The following is a 5,928-nucleotide window of genomic DNA, read 5'->3' on the forward strand; positions in this document are numbered from 1 at the left end:
TCTATATCATTGCTACTGGTAGTGTATTGAAGTTTAAGCAAGTGTGAAGCCACTGTCCCCACTTTTTTTCAATTCCCATCACACAGTGGCATGTGAATGGCCATTAAACACGATTTCCTCTAACGACTAATTAAAAATTCTAAGGCCACTTTTCTTTTTTGCAGCTTCGGATGGACTGTTGTTGTCGCCTTGCCAGTTTGATAGGGTAATTAAATGAGCTTTCTTTGCTTTTCTCTGCAAAAACATTTAAACCACTTTAAAGTTCAAAGACAGGCTTGCACTTAAAGGCACTTGGTTGGTGGGGTCATGTTTCATTAAAATACTGGGGCTATCTAACCTTCTACCATAATTTTGCATTTCATATATAGAAAAATGTTAAGCAGTCCAACTATTTTATTTATAGAATAGCATTACCTTTTTTTTTCAGGGAAAATTGTGTTTAATATTAAGGTTGATTTGGTTGGACACATTGCATATAGAATAGTATTGATTTGGTCCTGTTAGGAATACATGAATCAATTGTAAATGTATGGACAAAGAAAAAGACTGCAAAAAAACTTTTCTATGAGGTGATGAGATGGTGTGAAATCTTATGATACGGGCCTAAAAGATGAGATGAAACACAAACATGTATGGCATGGGCCACAGCATCATCATTTCCAGGCAGAAACTGGGCCTTGAGTTTGTCTGATGAGGATGAAACACTTATCATAATAAGGCCATGGGAGACCACAAGCTACCTACCTGGGACTGTAGCGGTGGCACCCTTTATATCTTTGTTTTTGCTTTTCACGCTTTATTTGAGACCATGTGGTATAAAAGGCAACATCTAGTGGTTTCCTTCAACTTATGCTCAACTTATGCTTCGAGTTTAGATTTTATTGGTATATATTACATTTATTTTCTGTGCTTGGCCGCAATGGATAATCGAAGTTGCAAGAGGCATTAAGTAAATCAATTTGCAACTCTTCCAGCAATCCAAATCCAAATGCTAGGTATAAATACTCGTATATGACTAAAAGTCTTTATAGAGTAGACTCGATTAGCTTCAAAGTTGAACTCTTGTATAGTATTCATATCATAGTAATTCATGACTCGATTTGTCTCAATTTTGTCAAAATTCACTCGTATTTATAAATGTCTAATTCAGGCATATTTATATCTGTCACTTTTTAAAATTTATATTATTTTAATATTTAGTAATTATATATATACATTTATTTTCTATCATTACATATAATTAATTTTTTAAATGTAAATAACTTAACATAATTTAATATTTACATTATAATATATTTAATTTCATATGATATAAATTACATAATATGTACTAATAAGTGTTGGGTGTTGTCGTAAGACACATCGATAATGAGCTTAATTTACATATTTTTGTGGTTTATTCTAATAAATTTTGGATATAGATGTTACTAAATATGGTGTTTGTTTGTCTATTTTTTTATGTAGATGTATCAAATGTCAAAAGTGTTAGATTGAAACGTGAAATTACTAGGAAGATTTGTAATGTTTTTTAAACTAGATCGATGGTCGAACTGGTTAGGTCGTCGGTTCACCGATTTGACGGTCCAACCGGTTCGATTAAAAAATTATTAAAAATTCAAAAAAAAAATTAAAAACCCAGCTCAACTACTGATTCAATTGATTTTTAGCCGATTCAACTACTGGTTAAACCAATTTTTTGTCGGTCCAACCGATTTTTTAACTAGTTCAATTGGTTCATGCCAATTCCTAGTCTAATCAGTTCCAGGCCACTTTTTGAATCAATACCATGGCTAGTTTTCGGCCCAACCGATCAGTCTGGTCTGGTTCAAACAACACTGAAGATTTGCATTGGGAGCAAAAATTAGCATACAAGATTTATTAGATTTTAGGGTTGGTAAAAATAACTTGATCCGTAGCTGTTGTTTAATTTAACAAAGAACAAATTGACATGGTTTGATTGGGTGTGTAGTTGGGTGGCATCAAGGGAGTTAGTGATCTAGTTTAAATGGCTTGTGCAATTAAAGTCATTGATTTGACTTGATTTCTTCTTATTCGTAAGGTTGTTAAAGAATTAAACCGTAGGAGCTGATCTCAGGGTTTTTCATTTGGCAAGAATTAGTTCTCGAGTTCTTTACATTTAATTTACCGTTGAGGAAGAATTAGAGGTTTGAGGCTATTTCTTAATCTCTATAACAGACTTATTATCGAGTGGAGTGGGATCTATAATTTGTGATTAGTTTAGAATTGAAACTGATGTCGTTTCAGAGGCTAGATATTTCAATCTATTGGTTAAATCTATTTTTATTTCGAAATTCTCTTGTTCTATTTTATTTTTTATTTTATTATTTAATTGCATTATACTTTAAATTCCCTCTTTATTTTTCGCACATCTGCAAAAGTTGTGGGTGCGAAACTACCCACAAAATGCTCTGGTTGTGAGAAATCTTCAAATTAGTCAGATCGAGCTCTATGGGATCAACCCTACTTCCCTAACTACGAATTTTAATTTTGTTTTAAGCGTAGGACTTTTATTTTTGGTGGATTTGATACCTATCAAAATTTGACACTGTTGTTGAGGATTGAGACTAACTATTTTGTTTTCTCTCGATGATCAAATATGAAAATTCAAGCACATTCGAGTATAATCTAGAAATCGAGAAGACTACAAGTGCCTTAAAGAAATGAGGTGAACTTGAAAAAAAGATAAACCTATTAAGTTCTGCCATGGATATTAATTCTCAATTATTTGGGCTTATTCCTAATTTCATAATGAGAGTAGCATGAGGTAAGTTCAGTGTATTAGCTAATCCATTACGCCCTGATTACGCGCCTATTACATTACGCTCCTATTCCGGCATTTGGTTCACTGTAATAGGTATTACGCGCGTAATACAATCCCGACCTAATCCCCAAATTCCCTGCTTTTCTAATCCCTTCTCAAATCGCGTATTACACATTACGTCCGGCTTCCCTTCCCAACTCTCTGTTTTACCCTCCCTCCCTACCCGACCCTCTCCTCTTCTGTCCTCATAATTTCTCCTCGTCTGCCTTTATCGATTTTCTCTGTCGATCGTTTTTTCCCTTTCATTTGTTGCAGCACGTTTGAAAGCCACTGCTTCATTAGGTTCTCTCGATCTTGGCGTGAGGTATGGATGAACTTTTCATTTTAGTTTTCTGTCTTTGCCTTGGATTGTGGGTGCTTTGCATGCTGATTTGCTTGTCTTTTCTGAAGCATGATTAGAGAGGGTTATAAATCATCATCTTCATTGCATGAGAAGCATCGGTTGTTTATTTCTGATAGTTGAATCGATTGTTTATTTAAAAAAAAAAATTTAATTGAATAATCATGATAAAGTTGGAGATATTATGAGCAGTAATATGTATATATTGGGCTGATAATAGGATGTGAGTTATGAAATCTGTTCTATCGAAATAATTTCTGTTTAAAAGAAAATCCGACACCCCCACCCTTAAGAAATTGTGCAGTGCGGTGCTTCTCTACTGTTAAATACAATAAAAATGCATTTCTCCATCCCTAGTCTTTTTCCTTCTCAATAAACCCCATCTCTAAGGAAAACTTTGGTCTTACCTAACTGCTATGCAAGTTGTGTTAAACAAAGAGTAGTAAACAAATTACAAACCCACTGATAAATGAACACTGATTGTTGTGTATGAATGATCACGCAAAATCTTTAATCATGAAGCATAAAAAATATGTTCTAATAACATACTGGCAAAGGTTGTCCAATGCAGGACTTTCATTTGATTTTACGATAAAGCTGAGAGTAGATGATGTTCTAATATCTGATCTATGATTTGAATGTTGTTTTCATTCTTTCATGCTATTCGAGCAAGTATTGTTCTCAATTTGACGGCTTACTATCTTTAAATGCTTCTGACAGTATCATCAACTGATTAATCAAATTTCGCAAGATAACAACTGTATTTAGTTTCTTATTTTCTTACCTGAAAACTTTAGTAGACCTTTCTCTCTAGGCTTGGATATTTTTGTTTTGTTTGGGTTAAGGGTGTAAACCATGATGGATGATATGACCTGTATATTTTCCTGTGTTATGGTGGAGATTATGTTTCTCAGACTAATGCTAGATATGCATTTTTGTTAAACTATCTCTTGGGAAAAAAATGATTTGTGTGGTCCAATGCAGATAGAAGGGAATAATGCGAATGCCAATGATGCAATCATGCTCGACAAGGATGGTTATGTATCTGAAACAAATGCCACAAACATTGTAAGACTAGGATTTCCCCCTAATAGCTTAGATCTATATATGAATTAGGGGTTTGGGGAACATTAAGACTGAGTATTGTTCTTGGATTTGTTCATACATTTTTGTCTCACAATTTATGCCAACAAGTATATACAACAAGTCTATTTAACAAGTCCTTCCAAACACATTTTGTAATGGTGGGATCTTGTGCACATCTTATAATGGTCAACTCTTCATGGACTCAGTCTCACATCGAGAAGCTTTGGGGTATTCCTAACTGCATTAAGCGAGTTTATCCACCTTGTGATACTTCAGGACTTTAGGTTCTGTTTCTTGTTATTCATCACCAATCATAGTGCATTTTATATTTTTTAGTGTCATTCATCTGTGATTTCTTACCAGTTTACATCTGAAACAGGCACTTCCTTTGGAAAGATCGGTGGAAACTCCAAAAATCATATCTGTTGCACAATTTCGTCCCGAGAAGGTGCACATACTTACATAGACCTTCAAGCTAAATTTTTAATGGTTCCGGTGTTTCAGTTTTGGAACCTTGATTAGTTCTAGAAACTCTTTACAGTTTGATTTTTTTAACTCAGGAGCTGCAGGAGTACATGGCTGCAGGAGTACATGGCTGTGATTTCTTACCAGTTTACAGTTTGCATTAGTGTTGTAGAGTACATGGCTGCAGGAGCCATACCTATAGGTGAGCTAGCATGGCAACTGATATTATAATTTCTGATTCGAGCTACTTTTGTTTTCCATTTTAAAAATGTTTTTAAAATGATATTCATTTTGCTCGACTCCCCTCAGCTCATAATTCTGCTGGCCCGAAAATGGACATTGTTTTAGATGAAGATGGACACAAACAGGATTTCTTGCTCAAAATGTAGAAGAATATGCAGATGCAGTCCTGAAAATCGTGAAGATGCCCGAGTCTGAAAGACTCAAGATAGCTACAGCAGCAAGGAGAAGAGCTAGCAGATTTTCGGAGCAAAGATTTTACGATGATCTCAAAGCCGCAATCCGACCAATTATATGCGGTTCTTCCTAGTTATAGGATTGCATTAGAAGATCACAATGACGTAGAAAACAATAGTTATACTTGTTCTTGTTTATTGGGGTTCTTCACCCTTTCGATCTAGTCATTAGAAAAAGCTTAGTTTAGATTTGTCAACAAAATAGATATACTTAATACACTAAACCAAATCCTCATTCTTTATTTTATTTGTTTTAAACTTAGGTTACCTTAATTAAACTAATTTTATATGTAATAATTAAATTATATGTAATAATTATTATTTTAAATTATACAAATTCATAAAATATAATTTATTAGTTATAATTATTTTAAATTTTATTAAATCATATATTTTAATTAAAATATATTTAATATTAATTATTTCAAATTTTCTTTTATAGTATCATATATTATGATTTGAGTAAATTCATATAAGACTATTAATTATTAAGAATTTTATTAAATTATATATTTTAATTATAATATATTTAATAATTATTATTTTAATTTATATTTTACAGTATCATATATTATGATTTGAGTAAATTCATATAAGAATATTAATTATTAAGAATTTTATTAAATTATATATTTTAATTATAATATATTTAATAATAATTATGTTTAAATATGATTAAATTATTTATTATTGATATTAATAATCTTATTAAAATTTAA

The 5,928-nt window shown here is 32.3% G+C and overlaps 1 long non-coding RNA gene across 1 annotated transcript; it reads left to right on the top strand.

The window, feature by feature from the left end:
• Positions 1-2,680: 2,680 nt before the first annotated feature.
• Positions 2,681-5,451, top strand: LOC107930595 (uncharacterized). Its single transcript, XR_005922178.1, has 4 exons — positions 2,681-3,146; positions 4,167-4,716; positions 4,829-4,935; positions 5,043-5,451. It is a non-coding gene; the product is annotated as an uncharacterized lncRNA (long non-coding RNA).
• The last annotated feature ends 477 nt before the right edge of the window (positions 5,452-5,928 follow it).

This window comes from Gossypium hirsutum, chromosome D12, assembly GCF_007990345.1.
Source record: "Gossypium hirsutum isolate 1008001.06 chromosome D12, Gossypium_hirsutum_v2.1, whole genome shotgun sequence".
Classification (NCBI taxonomy): Eukaryota; Viridiplantae; Streptophyta; class Magnoliopsida; order Malvales; family Malvaceae; genus Gossypium; species Gossypium hirsutum.